Source organism: Felis catus, chromosome D1 (genome assembly GCF_018350175.1).
Source record: "Felis catus isolate Fca126 chromosome D1, F.catus_Fca126_mat1.0, whole genome shotgun sequence".
Taxonomy (NCBI): domain Eukaryota; kingdom Metazoa; phylum Chordata; class Mammalia; order Carnivora; family Felidae; genus Felis; species Felis catus.
Window position 1 is genome coordinate 70,808,797 of NC_058377.1, and position 17,937 is coordinate 70,826,733.

The following is a 17,937-nucleotide window of genomic DNA, read 5'->3' on the forward strand; positions in this document are numbered from 1 at the left end:
CATCTAGTAAGAAGACCAAAAAGTATAAACAAAAGGGCAATGACTCTAAGAACTTTCATAGCTGTTAGAAGTGAGAGTTGGAGAACCCCTATATAGCATTTCTCCTTTCTGCCTAAGTTTTCAACAAATTGAAAAATAAAGATTAGGACAGATAGAGTAAAAAAATAATAATGATAATAGTAATGATAGCTCAAACTTCCAGAGCACTGATTTTGTCATAGGCACTGTTTTAAGTGCTTTGTATGTATGACCTCAGTCTTCAGGCCAAGTCCGTGAGTATGGTGGCTCCAACTCTATGAGGAGGGGCAGAGGGCTCTTAGTCCCATTTTGTAGGTGGAGAAATGGAAGCACAGGGAAGTTGAGTAACTTTGCCCAAAGTCACATGGCTGTATTAAGTGGCTAATCTGGGGTATTAACCAGTTTGGCTCCAGTGTCTAACCACTATGCAATATTGCCTCTTAAGATAAATGTTTATTTTGGATAAAACTAATGTTGGAGAATGTGATTTGCATCCATGAACAGAAGGATTTCTAATAACGAACGCCTGGTCGCAGACAGTGCCGGTCTTCTGCAGGCTTCCCGGCATGGGGCCTGTCTCTGGAAAACTTAGACATGGAAGAGCAGGCTTCTTTGCAGGCAGCTTGCCTGTGAGGAGAAAGAGAGAGAAAGACAATAAATGGGGGACTTGCCTATGCAAGCCCACTTTTTTTTCATGCTCATCGATCCGGTAAATTCTCCTTTCCTGGGAGAAAAGAGTTGAGGGGTGGAGGAAGGTTTGTGGTGTTATATTAGTGGATCCCCCTCCACCAGGAAGGAAACATCAGGAATTGGGAAGAGGTATTTTCCCTCAATGCAATGTCCCTATATTTATTACTTTTTATTACCTTTTTCGTTCTTAATATCCATGCACATTGTACCGTAATCATTTACGTGTCTGTCTCTACCACCCACTTCCTTCCTTGCCTATGCACTTTTTTTTTAATGTTTATTTTTGAGAGGGAGAGAGGGAGAGGACGGGGGGCAGAGAGAGAGGGAGACAGAGAATCCAAAGTGGTCTCTGCACTGTCAGCACAGAGCCTGATGCGGGGCTCGGACCCATGAGCCATGAGATTGTGACCTGAGCTGAACTCAGAAACTTAACTGACTGAGCCACCCAAGTGTCCCTCACCTATGCACTGCTTAATGGCAGAAATCTTTTCTATTAATCTCTGGATCTCCAGTGCTTAGCACATGGTACACCCTCATTAATAGCTCATTAAACAGAAGAATGAATAAAGAGATACTTTTCTCTAACCCCCAGAAAATACAGAAGTAAGAATTTAATACACCCTAGGATTAGTTGTTAGCTCAGAAATGGGATTAGCTGCTTTAGACTTCAGTGCCTTAGTTTGAGTTCATTCTCAACTTCTTTAATTCCTGGCTTTTTTTTTTTTAATGTTTATTTATTTTTAAGACTGAGAGAGACAGAGCATGAGCAGGGGAAGGCAGAGAGAGAGAGGAAGACAGAATCTGAAGCAGGCTCCAGGCTCTGAGCCCTCAGCACAGAGCCCGACGTGGGGCTCGAACCCACAAGCCATGAGGTCATGATCTGAGCTAAAGTCGGACACTTAAACGACTGAGCACCCAGGCACCCCTCCCCCCTTTTTTAAATATAAAGTCTTAACAGGTGAGCCAGACAAGTTGAAAACTTCCTACTTACCAGTGCTGCTATTCATGACTTTTCTGAACCTGGAATCAGAAAAGATGATAAGGAACAACAGAGTAGTGTCTTGACACATATCTTGGTTATCCCTGTCTAGCAGAAAGAAGATAAGGCCTTTGGTGTCATTCAACCTGGTTTTGAAAACCCACTTTACAACTTACCTGTGTGACCTTGGGCAGATTATTCTTGTAGCATAGGAGCTATGTTCTACATGTTTTTAGGCAATTCCCTTCTGTGAGGACATCATCTGCTTTTCAGAAAGATTCTCATTTGACCGCTTTTATGGAATTATGCCCTGGCCCATGGTCTCATTTTCCATTTTTAAAATCTGCCTGCTTTATCTTCCAGACATCAGATTCTGCTGTCTGATAGCATGTGACTATCGAGAAATGTGATTATTCCTCTTACTTCTTTAATTTATCCTGTTTTTCTGGTTTGTGATCGTATCTCAATTAACTATTTCCTTGGTTACTGATTGACTTAATGGAATCCAGCTTCATTGACACAATTGTGAACTTTGGCTACCACTAACATCTACTTGAACCATAGTAGCTTGTCAAATTGCCTTGATATTTTTATTGCATCTTCAAGAACCACTGAAGCTTACTACCAATGGTCACTTCAAAATGCGTCAGTTATTTTAGCATCTCAACAGAGTTATCCAAATGTAACATGTTTCCTTGACCAATCAAGCCTGTGTATTTTGTACCTGGTAATGCATATTTCTGGGAATGCTATGTGGAATTATCCAAGTCCTAAGCATGTAAAGAAATGGTCATTTATAAACCAAGACACAGAAATGAATAATCGAGAAAGACTTCAACAAGACCCAGTTTTCCAAAAATGGACTCCCACTGCATTATGAGACAACTTCTTGTCAACTTGCTTCATTTACTAACCCCTCCATGGTCCTCCTATTCCAATGAGCGAACCTCATTGTTGTTTTCACAGACTGTTGATTCACAAATTCAGAAACTATTCCCTGAGGGCTGCTGAGTAATAAGTAACAGTGATATTTGCACACATTCATGTAGGATTTCACAGTTTACAAAGGGTTTCACATCCATTCTCTTAAGTGGATTTGAGTTCTTGAACAGAGGGTCTTGCATGGTCCATGTTTAAACTACCAGAATAATGACCCTCTGTTTTGTATTTTTGCCATTCTGGGTGTTTTTCTGCATCAAGGCCACTGATCATTCATTCATTAATTCATTCAACTAACATCCATTGAATCTTCTTCCTCTGTATTAAGTACTGTGCTAGAAATTCTGGAAAAAAGTGAAAATGACATGGTCCTTGCATTTAAGCCTGGAAGAGAGATTTAAAATTAATCAACAAAGGGACACCTGGGGAGGCTCAGTTGGTTGAGTGTCCACCTTTGGCTCAGGTCATGATCTCGCAGTTAGTGAGTTCAAGCCCCTCATCAGGCTCACTGCTGCCAGCGTGGAGCCCTCTGTGCATCCGCGGTCTGCCTCTCTCTCTGCCCCTCCTCCGTTCATGCTCTCTCTTTCTCAAAAACAAACATTAAAAAAAATAATCAACAAAAATATGATGTTCAAATACTGTAGTACACATCTATATAAACAGCTAAAAGAATACAGCAAGAGAAGAGCTTCATTCCAGCCCAAGCTTTAGGGACTCTCAGTCTTCAAAGAGGAAATTATATATTAAGAAATCAACACCAGGGGTGCCTGGGTGGCTCATTTGGATAAGCATCTGACTCTTGATTTCAGCTCAGGTCATGATCTCACATGTTCATGAGTTCGTGCCCTGTGTCAGGCTCTGCACTGACTGCAGGGAGCCTGCTTGGAATTCTCCCTCTCTCTCTCCCCCTAGCCTGCTCACACTCTCTCTGTCTCTCTCCAAAATAAATAAATAAATAAACTATTAAAAAAAAGAAATAAACAACAAAATAAAACCCTGAAACAAAGTAAGATTAATTTAAATGTATCTAAGTGTTTTTTTAAAAAATTCCGTATAATAGATTCATATTTTTTTTTCTTGAGGGTGTGGGAAACAGCAGAACAGGAAGGATAGTTGTGAAATCTCTCAAACAAGATAAGTTGTCACAACTTCAAAGAGGTTAGAAATCATTGTACTGGTACACCAGAAGTTTAAATGCTAGATTACTCAAATCTTGTTACATGTAATTTCTAGTATTTGAGCAAGGAGCACTGGGAGCAAAATTTGTGCCAAATAAGCAGAACTAAAGGGTTTTAGTAGCAATCACTTACTTATCTTTATCTTAATAATTATGATAAGGTTACTACAAAGCATCAGAACCCAGATGAGTATTTCCCTTTCATAAATAAGGACATTTTGAGTTTTATAAGTGAAGAATATTGGGAAAATACTTTTAATTCTCATGTACCTAACAGTAAAAACGACAATGATATCCTATTTGTTTACAAGCATTCTTGGTTAGGGTGTGTGTGTGTGTGTGTGTGTGTGTGTGTGTTTTAAATGGTGTTTTTAGCATTATAACACAGCAAAAAGCTCTACTTGAGTTCTTTGATAAATGTAACTGTAACAGAAGAAAGAATAAAACCAGTAGGATTTCCTCTATAACTAATATTGACCCACGTCTGAACTCCTCTGTTTATTCATGAAACAGATCCAAGCTATTGGTCCATCAGGATTTACTTCCAACCTTCACCGTTCAGACTGTACAGCCAGTGTAACTCCTGGCCTCTCAGGTGACTCGACTTACAGGGGTAATAGAAAAGGCCACAGCAGTGTTGGGAGGTTGCGAAAGAAACCCACGTCCTGGCCCCTAGCCCAGTAGACTAGAGTCCCTCAGCAAAAGAGACTTTCCACTGGTTACACTTGGGAGTTACCCTTAGTCTAGCCTTTGTCTCAAACCATCTGGAGGCCAAAAGTGCTAACAAGCCACTGACTCACTGGCAGAATACATTCAGTCTGGTGATTCTGTTCTGGAAGGCTGTGTAACAACAGAGATACTGGCAATCAAACAACAAAACAACTTCCTAAGTTTCAAGGTCATCCGAGCCTGGTTGTGGGATGGTATATTGATAACTGAGAGCAGGTACTGGAGACTTGTCATAGTGGCCAAGCTTTCTTTGTAGGAGAAAGAAGTCCTGTTCAGGTTTTGTCTGGTACCCTTTTCCTAGCTTTCTTAGAAGTAGCAAGTGTGGATCTCTTCTTAGAGACCCTGGAATTATGTCACAGCTCTCACTGTGACAATTGTTGGGAAAGTGTAATGAGACTTGGCAGTTTCCTGATAATCATTAAAATCATTTTAAATTTGGCTTCTAAGCTAACGCCAGAGGGTAATAGTTTTAAGTTGTCTCAATCACAGTAATATGCAAGAAAAGTATTTCTCCTAATGAAGACTAGGTGTGTGCGTGTGTGTGTGCGTGTGTGTTCTGGTATACTTTTTCATTTTCTTGTACTGGCTCTTACACTAACCTATCAAAAAAAAATAGGGGCACCTTAGTGGCTCAGTTGGTTAAGCATCCAACTCTTGGTTTCGGCTCAGGTTCATGAGTTCTGAGGTCAAGCCATTTGTTGGGCTCTGTGGCTGCTGGTGTGGAGCCTGCTTGGGATTATCTCTCTCTCCCTCTCTCTCTCTCTCTCTGTCCCTCCCCTGCTCATGCATTTTTTCTCTCTCTGAAAATAAGTAAACTTAAAAAAATTTAAATAGACTCTACACCCAACGTGGGCCTTGAACGTGGGCCGAGATCAAGAGTCACATGCTCTACTGCCTGAGCCAGGAGTTAGCCTAATGTCACATCTCTATCATCTGATAGTTCTCTATGATGTGGAAAATAAAATTAATAAGATATACTGGCTACTTTTTAGGTGCTAGGCACTGTCGTCAATGCTTTACTTTTGGTGGGGAACCATTTAGTCCTCATGATAACCCTATGAATTAAGGTCAGTTTATCTAAGTCAATTTAAGTAGCCATGTTCTTGAATTTCATCCCCAATGTATTAATTCATTTATAAATTACTTATAGAATGTCTGTTCTAGGTACTGTCCTAGTTGCTCTAGATAGAAACAAACGAACAAAAAAGGTTGGGTACCCACTCTGCCTTTTAGGAGTTCAGGGTCAAGCAATTAATAGCCCTAATTGCATCTGACTTGCTGGGCATTGTGTAATTGATAGAGCATACTAATAAAGCTTCAGGCTCATGGTATGTGCAATCTATATGGCAAACACATTCTTTTCTATTCCAGTTAGAAGAAAGATTCAGAGACTGTTCATAATGCTGTAAAATAGGTGACAATATTCATTTAAGCTTTTGCCTTAGGGCTACATTAATTCTCCTACCCTCTGAAGAGATACTCTGAAGAAATCTGGACTTATGAAAAAAAAAAAAAGAAATCTGGACTGCCTGGATATCCCACAGAACATCCCACTGAGGCATTACATTGATGGCATCATGCTAATTGTTTAGGATGAGCAAGAAGTGACTAGTATGCTAAAGGGATCGGTAAGACACAGTGTTCCAGAAGGTTGGAGATAATTTTATGGATATTCAGGGATCTGACACTTCAGTGAAGTTTTTAGTGTTCTGGTAGTCAGAAGCATGACAAGATACCTTCTTCAAGTAAAAGAGAATTGTTGTATCTTGCATTTGCTACCAAAAAGAAGAAAAAATCATTCCTGGTAGGGCTCTTTGGGTTCTAGACACAACACATTCCAAATTTACAAATGATGCATATACCTAGTGACACGGAAAGCTGCAGGTCTGTGTGGGGAGGTCCATTCTACAGTACGAATAGCCCCATTACTTGGGCCATAAAATCCAGCAGATCTTAAGGTGTTAGAAGTGTCTGTGGTGGGAAAAGATATAGTGTCTTATGGCAAGCCTTTTGGGAGCATAATAATGCAGGCTTCTGGGATTCCATTTGTAACATAAAATTATATGCCTTTTGGGAAATAGTGCTTGGTGAGTTATTGGGACTAGGAGAGGCAGAATGCTTCATGGGGCACCAAGTGACCATGGGTCCAGAGCTGCCCATTATGAACTAGGTTTTGTTAAATATGTCAAGTTATAAAGTCAGATAGATCCAGCAGCAGTCCGTAGTAATATGGAAATGATACTTGTGGGATTGAGCCCAAGCAGAACAGAGGACACAGTAAACTACTCAAGTGGTAAGTAGCTCAGACCTACATGTGGCTCACAACAGTTGCAGCTCTACCCTTCCTCAGCTTGCTCCTATGGCCATATAAGGTTCCTGTAAGACCAACTGAAGGAGAAGGAAAAGCCAAAGCCTGATTTATACATAGGTGTGTTCAACATGTGGGCACAAGCTGAAAATGGACCATGGCTGCATTATAGCTACATTGGTAGAAACAGCAGGGAGGGAAAATACTCCCAAAGGGTGGAGCTGTGAACGGTGCACCTACACATCTATGTTTTGTGTGGTGAAAACTGGCCCAGTATGTACAGATGTGGGAAGTGGCCTGGAGAGAAAAAAATTAGAAAATTGGAGACAAAAAGATAGAGGCATGTCGATGAACATGAAGAGTTTGTATCACACATTATAGCCTAATAGAAAGCATCCACCATGGAACAGTACTGTAAATAGCCAAGTAAATATAATAACTAGATCAGTAGACCAGGCTTTGTCATTGGCCACCATGGAACAGCTATGATGGCACATGGACAAAGTTGCCAAGGTGGCAGAGACCTGCTATGCATGAATTCAATAGTGTGGACATCCCATTCCCAAAGCTGATCTAGCTTCTGCTGTTGCTGAATGTCCAGCCTATGAGCAACAGAGACCAATATAATTATTTCTTGATGAGACAAACTGGTTAACTGGTAGAAAGCCAACTACAAGAACTAGTAGTTTGTCTTTACAGGGATGGATACAAATGCTGGGTCCAGTCTTGTCTTTCCTAATTGCAGTGCATCAGTCAGCACCACAATCCCAGGGACTTGCAGAATGCCTGATCCACAGGTGTAGAATCCCACACAATAAAACATCTGAACAGGTGATCCACTTTGTTGTGAAGGAGATGTAGGATTGGATTCATGGGGATGCACTATCATATCATATCATATATTATATCATGTCATGCCATATCATATCCCGCATCATTTTGAAGCATCTATCAGGATGCTTCTAAAGGCACAGCTGCAACGCCAGCTCAGAAGCAGCACCCTGGAAGGATGAAGTGCCATCTTTCCTCAGGCTTTTCCTCCTTCCTCACTGGTTATATGAGAACCCTCTCCTCCTTGCCCATATAACTATCGGTATGAGCTAGAGGAGGGGTGTTGTTGCAACTGCAGTGGCTGAAATGGGATCTGGGCTACATCAGAGACCTCTGTATGGTCCCCAGTAGGAAGAACACAATGGACACCAAGGGGGTAGAATCCATGATGGCACCACTTACCATCATTCCCAAAATTCACTGGGAGATTTTGTGCTTCCTGTACCTTCAATTCTGGCAGTTCTTGTGCCCAAAAGGGATGTGCTCTTGTCAGGGGATAGAGTAAATATCTCATTGGACCATATGCTATGGATACACCCTGGGTACTTTGGACTCCTTGCGTCCAAGACCAACAGGTGAGAAGAGGACCTTCTCATCTTGGCAGGGGTAATCAACCCTGATCATCAGGAGAAGACAGTGCTGCTTTTACACAACGGGGATAAGAAAATGTTTGGAACTCAGGTGACCTACTTAGAAGCCTCCTGGTACTCCCTTGATCCACTGTAGCTATGAATAGACATGGGCAGCAACACTGACTTGAACAGGGTACAATTGCCTAGAGCTGAGGTTCATCAGAAATGAAGGTTTGGAGGCATCTGAGTGTCTCAGTCGGTTGAGCATCTGACTTTAGCTCAGGTCACCATCTCGTGGTTCGTGAGTTTGAGCCCCACGTCAGGCTCGCTGCTGTCAGCCTGTCAATGCAGAGCCCACTTACAATCCTTTGTCCCCTCTCTCTGCCCCTGCCCTGCTTGCACTCTCCCAAAAATAAATAAATATTAAACAAACAAACAAAAAAAGCAATAGGGATGCCTGGGTGGCTCAGCTGGTTGAGCATCTGACTCTTAATTTTGGCTCGGGTCATGATCTCATGGTTCATGAGCTCAAGCCCCACATTGGGCTCTGCACTGACACTGCAGAGCTTGCTTGAGATTCTCTCTCTCCCTCTCTGTCCCTCCTCTGCTCACTGTCTCTCTCAAAAAAATAAACTTAAAAATTAATTAATTAATTAATTAATTACAAAAAGAGAAATGAAGGCGTGGGTCACCCCGTGAAGTAAGCTACCTAGGCTTGCCTAAGTGGTAGCTGAGGGTGATGGAATTGAGAATCCCGTGGAGGTGGAGGATGAGTACCAGTTGTAGCCCCAAGAACAACTGCAGCAACGGGGGCTCTGATTCCTTTCACCAACTTCCTTTTTCTAAGTTTTCTCTCAGGAAGAAAGACTCGTGGGAATCATGGAGTATCTGTTCCCTAACTCTGCATAGAGAAGTGGATTTGTCCATAGCTTGGGGTGGACTCTGGCAACCACAAAAATGTGCCACTCAAAGTGTTGTGGGAAGCAAACTGGACTGCTGAACCTAATCCTGCCCTCTGGATCCACCCTTGTTTTTGCACTGAGCTAACACTTCCCTCGGGCTTCTTTTAGCCAATGATAGTGTGGCAGGGGTGCTAATGGAAGCCCATTTCTGGGAGAAACGGGCTCCTCTAACAGGTGACTTTGGCTCAAGGCCTCCATATTGGCCTGGTTGAAACTCAGAACTGTGCCGTAGTGTGAAGCTCTTTCTACCTAATCCTCTTTCCTTCCTGCTCTCTTTCACTGATGTCAGACTTGCGTCATGCTCTGAAGGCTCTCTGGCTTTTTCTCCTGTATCCTTCACAGGCATGTTCTCCTCAAAATCCCTTGCATGTCTAATTCCATTTTGGCATCTGCTTCTCAGAGGATACAAACTAACATAGCGCAGCTGGGGAAACGAGACCTTATCTAACAGGCAAATGTAGGGCATGAAGAAGACAGACTTAGAATCTACCTTCCTATACTATAGGATCTCTAGAAGTTGCTCATACAGTGTTGATATTGTTGTCTGCAAATACCAATCTGCAATTTCTTTATTATTTTGCTAACTGAAAAAAAGGAAGTGCTAGCAAAAGGAAAGAAAATGAAAGTAAAGGAATCACTTCCTCTATCTTTAACTGCTCTTTCATACCACCGTGCCCCCCCCCTCCTTTACAGTTTCCCTTATTACTCAAGCTATAGCCCATTGTATAGTCTAGCATTCTGCAGACTTAATCACTTGGGATCTGGAGCAAAACTATTCCTAAAGGACCAAAGGCATAATCTTAGTTCATATAAATGGGAGAACTACTCCCATTGACTACAGCCTAGTCAATTGTTTAAGAAGAGAACTAGTCAGGGGCACCTGGGTAGCTCAGTCAGTTAAGCCCCTGACTTTGGCTCAGGTCATGATCTCACGATTTGTGGGTTCCAACCCCACATTGGGCTCTAACCCCACATTGGGCTCTGCACTGACAGCTCAGACCCTGGAGCCTGCTTTAGATTCTGTGTCTCCCTCTCTCTCTGCCCCTTCCCAGCTTGCACTCTGTCTCTCTCTCTCTCTCTCAAAAATAAATAAACATTAAAAAAATTAAAAAATAAAAGAAGAGAACTAGTCATGGGGCGCCTGGATGGCTCAGTCAGTTAAGTGTCTGATTTCAGCTCATGTTTCAGGTCATGATCTCAGGGTTTGAATTCGAGCCCTGTATTGGGGCTCTGCGCTAACAGTGCAGAACCTGCTTCGAATTCTCTGTCTTCCTCTGTCTCTGCTCTCCCCAGCTCATGCTCTCTTTCTCTCTCAAAAGAAATAAATAAACCTAAAAAAAAAAAGAGAACTAGTCACTAGGAATCTGTACAGTATTTTGAGCTCATCTTTGCTACTAATGTTTGCTACTAATCTTCTCTTGAATTCTTGAAACCATAGCTTACTTAACTAGAAAATAAGGGTAAAGCTACTTACTTCCTAGAGCTAAGGAAAGATATTTGTGCACGTGGGTCTTTTACATAATAACCATACTTTATGATGCACACGTGTGTGTGTGTGTGTGTGTGTGTGTGTGTGTGTGTGCATGTGTGTGTGTGTGTGGTATAGCAAAAACAGCTTAAGATTTGGGTTTTGAGACCTGAACTCAGCCTTACATCTCATAAGAAACCCCAGGTAAGTGCTGTTTGCCTTATTGAGTCTTGCCTACCTCAGAGCTTGTTGCAAAGTTCAAGTGTAACAGAGCATGTGAAAAGGCTTTGTAAATCATAAAATGCCATATAGAAGTGAGCTTTTATGAGAGTGATGATAATTAAAGATCTTCTTTGGCACAGTGTCTGATATGTGACAGATACACGTAGTTTAAGAGAAACAGGAAGTTAATTTAACTCATTGTACTAGTCTACTAGGGCTACAGTAACAAAATACTACAGACCCAGTGGCTTAAACAACAGAAATTTATGCTTTCACAGTTCTGGAGACTGGAAGTCCAAGATCAAGGTACTGGCAGGGTTTGTTTCTCTTGAGGCCCCTTTCCTTGGGTTGCAAATGGCTATCTTCTTGCTGTGTCCCTACATGGCCTTTTCTGTATGCAGGCACACCCCAGGTGTCTCTTCCTTCTTACCAGGACACTAGTCCGGAAGGATCAGGGCCCCACCCTTATGACCTTGCTTAACCTTAACTTTTTAAAGGCCCCATCTCCAAATACAGTTGCATTGGGAGTTAGGGCCTCCTCATGTGAATTTTTTTGGCAGGGGGAGGGCACAGTTCAGTCCATAACACTAATCATTTAAATATGTTCAAGGCCATTCTAGGTCCTGCTCAATACTGCTGTGGTATACCTCAGGATAGTGTGGCTCCTGGACCTCTGCCCCAGGATCATTTGAGGTGCTTGGTAGAAATGCAGATTCCTCAGTTCCGTCTTGGATTTACTAAATCAGAACTGTTGAGGTTCAACAATCTGCATTTTTACCAACTGGGTAAAAGTTGTTTAGGTGATTTTTGGGTACCAAAGTGTAATAATTACCCATACAATGGGAAGCACATAGAAGTTTGGAGTCACACTGCCTGGATTTGAATCCTTGTTCTATCAATTACTAGATGTGGAATCTTTGCCAAAATACTTCATTTCCCCATGCCTCAATTTACCTATATGTAAAATGAATATTATTACTACCTTCATATTGTTGTGAGGAATAGAGATAGAGGATTAGAGGATGCTTCATAATTTAGACATTTTTACCATTCTTCAACTTTATGTTCTGATACATAGTGGTCCATGGAAACTTTTTTCACTTTTTTCTTCCTTGCAATGCCTCTTTTTTCTTTTACCTTTCCTTTCATCTTTTATTGTCTCCTCTCTCATCTCTAATCCTACACAACCTTTAAGGTGGACTTTTCTTTTTTAAGTTTATTTATGTATTTATTTTGAGAGGCAGGGAAGAGACAGAAAATTCCAATCAGTCTCCACATTGTCTGGGCTGAGCCTGACATGGGGCTCAAACTCACAAACTGTGAGATTATGGCCTGAGCCAAAGTCAATAGTTGGATGTTTCACTGACTGGGACACCCAGGCCCCTTAAGGCGGGCTTTAAATCCCACCTGTCTCATGTCATGTTTCTTGATCCCCATTACAATCTGGCTATCTCTTTGTGTATTCCATTTTGCATTACAATTATTCGTATATGTTGTGTTCCCCACTGGCTATTGACAACCATGAGAAACAAGCCCACCGACCCAATCAAAGGAGGGGTGTGGAGACTCAGAGCACAAGTAAGGCTTTAACCAATGTTCTTGCAAGAGCAGGTGTCTGATGGATAGGCACACTCAGGGCAGTTACAGCAGACAATTTATTCCCTAGCATGCAAGTCCCTCCCCTTATTCCTCATTGGCTGAGTACTACAGAGGTCACAGCCTTACCCGGACATCGCCTATGCCCATGTAAGGCAAAAAGTAGTCTGATTGGAACAAATGTACATTCCCTCAGGAGGAACTTTCAGTTCCTCCTCCCTTTGTTCTTGGCGCATGCTTGTTGCAAAAAATAAGCCCTCAAAACGGAGAGGGGAAGAACAACCAGTAGGTTAAGTGTGTAAAGGTTTGGGACTCCGTTGTTGAGGAGGGGGGTTCGTACATATTTCCTATAGGTTGTAAACCTACTGTTAACTAGACAATACAGCTTTTATTCGGTATTTCTGAAAATGAATCATCTCCTTTACTTCTCACACAACTGATTCCATCCCAAACACATACACATGTGCAACATACATACACGCATACAACGTGTATTCCTTTGAGGGAATTGAAATAGGGTTTAAATTAATAAATATTTGGAATCAGTGGTGATCTACTTTTTTAAGCAGATCTGGTTTAATTCTTTGCAAAATTCACTTTATGCCCGCCATATACTGGAAGAAGTAGCTCATGATTTAGGGTCTGGTAGTGTATAGAAAAACTGGAAACAGAATTTTGACAAATGCAAATGTTTTCAGGGAACAAAGCTCACATTTTTCTCAATTCTTATATCCCAGTAATCGAATAGAAGTGAATCCTAAATGGGAGTAGTTTTTGCCATCCCAAAATACTCTGGCATAGGATTGTTTGGAGCTAAAGACAATCAAAACCCAGAAGATTCAGGAAAAACTCTTTACCTTCGCCTCAACTGCCAAAATTTACATTGGAAAAGGAAGAGAGGTACTACCAGAGACACCTTTTTACCTGATACATTTATCTGCGTAACAAGGCAACCTTTGTTTTCTAAACATCTCCTTTGCCTTCCTGTGAACTGCCTTCTCCTTTGGTTTCCTTAGTTTAAGATGTTGTATAAGCTTCAGTTACCTGGCAGTCTTTTGCATCTCATATTTTTATCGGGCTGTTTTATGTACAAGATTTATTTTTCTCTTGTTAATCTGTCTTATATCAACTTACTTATTGGGCAGCCAAAGAACCTAGAAGGGAAGAAGGGAAGTTTTTCCTGCCTCTACCACCGCTTGGTTCTTATGAATATGTGGCCAAAGTAAAGAGCTTGAGAACGGGGTTGATGAAGGATGAAGGAATTTTGATTGTTAGAGAAACTTGGAGCCTACAGTTTATTTTGAAACTATTTTTAGTAATGATTTAGTCAGGTTCATTCCTATGAAGGCTTGGAAATGTCTGGTCTATTTTATAGCACAATAAAACCTCATGGTTTCCTGGTTGGTTGGTATTTGTTTAAAGAGAGTGGGTTGCTGGTCCAGACAACATTTGAAAGGTCATAATGAGAGGAAATCTGATGTAAACCTTTTCACCTGTAAAAAGGAGAGGTTACCAAGGAATAATATCAGCCATACCCATGGGGCTTATTGGTTTAAAGAAAACCCATAGTTTTGGTTTATTTAAAGTCTTGTCCATATTAGAGTGGACAAGTGTTAGTCATCCTTCCAAATATGATTACACACCCCATCCCCATAGACAGTATTAAAATCTTGAATTTATATGAGGGTTCTTGTTAGTTTTCACAGTTTGCACTTACATTTAATATAGTTACTAAAGCACCAAACCATGCTTGAGAGTTGTCACTGGGAACAGTCCAAACAAAATTGGAGTGAAGACTGATGGTAGGTCAACTGGAACACTGCACTGAGTCCTGGTGGTTTAGCAGGAAATGGATGTTAAATATGCTTGCTTTTGTCTGAATTATCTGACCACATGTTTTTTAAAAAATTTTCTAACTGTACAAACCTACCTTTTGTTTTTCATTAGATCTAGTGGCTTGTTTATTATTTGCAGAGCTGCTGAAAATATTGTGATTTTAAGTTAAGAATGTTGAACAAGGGCATTTAAATGATCTTACCAAATGTGTCTTCTAAAAAAAATGATTTCTCACCAACTTCAAAGAGGTGCAAAGAAAAAAAGAATCAGACTAAGATTGCAGTATTCATCTAAGCTAAATAATAACTACTTAGTTAAAAAAAAACTCTCATAGGTATGTTAAACATTTATTAGCTTCTGTATTACATAAAATCCATGATCTCACTTATTTTTTATTCATTTATTTGTAGGACACCACTATGACCACAAAATAAATGCTAGTTTATAATACCTATTTATAAAGATATAGGGAAGGGGGCACTTGGCTGGCTCAGTCAGTAGAATGTGAGACTCTTGATCACAGGGTTGTTAAGTTCAAGCCTCATGTTGGGTGTAAAGATTACTTAAAAAAAAAAAAAGATGTAGGGAAGACTGTAGATACACCATTAAGGGAGTGCTATTATTTTTATCCGGTAGAAAAGTGTGTGTGTGTGTGTGTGTGTGTGTGTGTGGTCTTTATATTGTATCAGGTAAGCTATTTAAATTATGCTTTTTGGGGGGCACCTGGGTGGCTCAGCCAGTTAAGCGTCCAACTTTGGCTCAGGTCATGATCTTGTGGTACATGAGTTTGAGCTCTGCATCGGGCTCTGTGCTGACAGCTCAGAGCCTGGAGCCTGCTTCAGATTCCGTGTCTCCCTCTCTCTCTGCCCCTCTCCTCCTTGCACTCTGTCTCTCTCCCTCTCTCTCAAAAATAAATAAACATTAAACAAATGACAAAAAATTAAATTATGATTTTTAGCTCAAACTAACAAAAATAATGATGAAACTAAAGGCAAAGCTTTTTCCTGGGTAAACTTTCTAGAATGAAACTTTTCCTAATGTTAACATAAATATTAATTCATTTTTCAATCCACTGCAATCTGCCTTCTGCCCCTACCTTGGCAACTATTCCACATAAGGTTAGCAATGACTTCCTATGGATATTTTCCTGTCTTTTTTTAAAATGTGGCATTCAACATCTTTTGTCCCTCTTCTTCAAAAAATTGTTTTAATGTTTATATATTTTTTAAAGAGAGAGAGAGAGAGAGCATAAGCAGGGGAAGAGCAGAGAGAGAGGGAGACACAGAAATCCAAGCAGGCTCCAGGCTCTGAGCTGTCAGTACAGAGCCCGACGTGGAGCTCAAACTCATGTACTATGAGATCATGACATGAGCAGAAGTCAGACGCTCAACTGACTGAGCCACCCTGGCTCCCCAGTCCCTCTGCTTTAAATGTCCTATCCTTATTTTAATTAATTAATTAATGAAAATAAGAGAGAGGGAGAGAGGGAGAGAGTGAGCATGGGAGGGGGCAGAGGGTGAGAGGGAGAGAGAATCTCAAGCAGGTTCCATGCTCAGCACGGAGGCTGATGTAGGGCTCCATCCCACGACCCTGGGATTATGACCTGAGCCAAAATCAAGAGTCAGGCACTCAACTGACTGAGCCACCCAGGTGCTCCCCATCCTTATTTTAGTAAGTAACACCATTCTGCTTGATTATCTTTCTAAATTTGCCAGTTCCTTTTCTGTCATCCTTTTGAGAAATTCTTTTGCTCTCATGTCCCTTATAAGTTGGTATTCCTCAGAGTTCAGACACAGAATCTCTTCTCTTCTCACACTGTATACTTCACACTGTGTATTCTCCTGGGGGATAGCTCATTTTCCTCCGGGGCTTCTGCTTATGCCTATATACCACAGGCTTCCAAACTATTTCTTTCATCCAGACTGCTCTCTGAGCTTCAGACTCATACATCTAACTGCCAAGGAGGGTCTCCACTTGGATTCAACCTCTTCAGAATGAAATCCATCATCTTTATTTTAATTATTCCTCTAGGACTTCTTATCCTGGTTAATGGCTTCAAGATACTATAGTCACCTAGCTTAGACTCAGGGAAACCTCTCTGCATTCCCCTTTTCTGCCTGTGGAATTGATCAGAAAATTCTGTGGTTGCTATTTATTCATTCAGTCCTTCCTTTCCAAATTTACTGCCATTGCCTTCCAGAACTTTAATTTAGCCTGTTATAATGGTTTCCTAAATTATTTTCTAGATTTGGTCTCACATTCTTCCAAACTATTCTTCATGAAGTTCCAGCACTGAGATTTGAAACGCACAATTAAAATAGGTCTGCAAAAGAAAAAAAAAATGATATGTCTGTTCCTTGCTTTAAAACCTTTAATGGTTGCTTCTCACTCACAGAATAAATCCCAGCTCTTTAGGATGGCCTATAGGGCTTCCCAGATTTGGAAGCCCTTCTACCCATCTATCTGGTATCATTTCTCTATGGTCATCCTCCAACCAACCCAAATCGTACCAACCTGGTTATAGAAATGTTCATGCTGCTTCGTGCTTTCGTGTCTTTGGACATACTGCTCTCTGTCTGGCATGCTCAGTTTTCTCCTTGTCTACCGAGGGACCCCTATTCAATACAGGAGCTAGCATGTCTTTATCTATGAATTCCTCTCTGTCCCACCACTGTAATTGGTAAGAGCTATATTAGGACATTTCATACTGTGCTGCACTTGTTTACATATTTTCTCCTCTACCAAACTGAGGCCAAGCACTATATCTTATTCATATTTGTATTTTTAGTATCTAGGGCAAGGCCCGGCACATGCTGAATGAATGAATAAACTTTTACAAACATAAATATTTTCTTGTGTTCACTAAGTTTAATGCTATTGCGGATGGAATCGGTTGTTGGTGTTTGATTTTTTTTTTTTCTGTTTCTCCCTGTTTACCACATATGGGCCTTGAATCAAAATCTTTCAGCAGAATGAAATCTAAGATAAAAGGCCCACAAAATTATGATGATAATATGCAGTCATTCCTTTAAACATTAATGTATTAAATTTTTTTTTCAAAATTTTTAATGTTTATTTTTTGAGAGAGAGAGAGAGAGAGAGAGAGAGCAGGGGAGGAGCAGAAAGAGAGGGAGACAGAGAACTCGAAGCAGGCTCCAGGTTCTGAGCTGTCAGCACAGAGCCCGACGTGGGGCTCAAACTCACGGACCATGAGATCATGACCTGAGCTGAAGTTGGTTGCTCAATCAACTGAGCCACCCAAGCACCCCAATGTTTTACGTTTTTTACATTTATAATACATAATTAGAATGGAACATTAAACCCGGTGTAGCATCTGTCTTCTGATGAAAGAGAGTTGCTAACTTATCTATTTGATTGCATAGTTAGGAAGACAAAGACTTTAGACTTTAGTTGAACAAAATAGCCCCGAGAGAAAGCCTTGAAAATGAGTTGAACAGATGATATATGCAATCTGAGGATATCCTTGGAACAACCCAGAACCGATGGAATCTCGAAAAGACCCAAGAGAATGGCGAAAAGGTAAAGAACACGGTAGGATGTAAGAAACATGAATTTACTGAGCATCTAGTAATTGTTAGTTATTTTACAT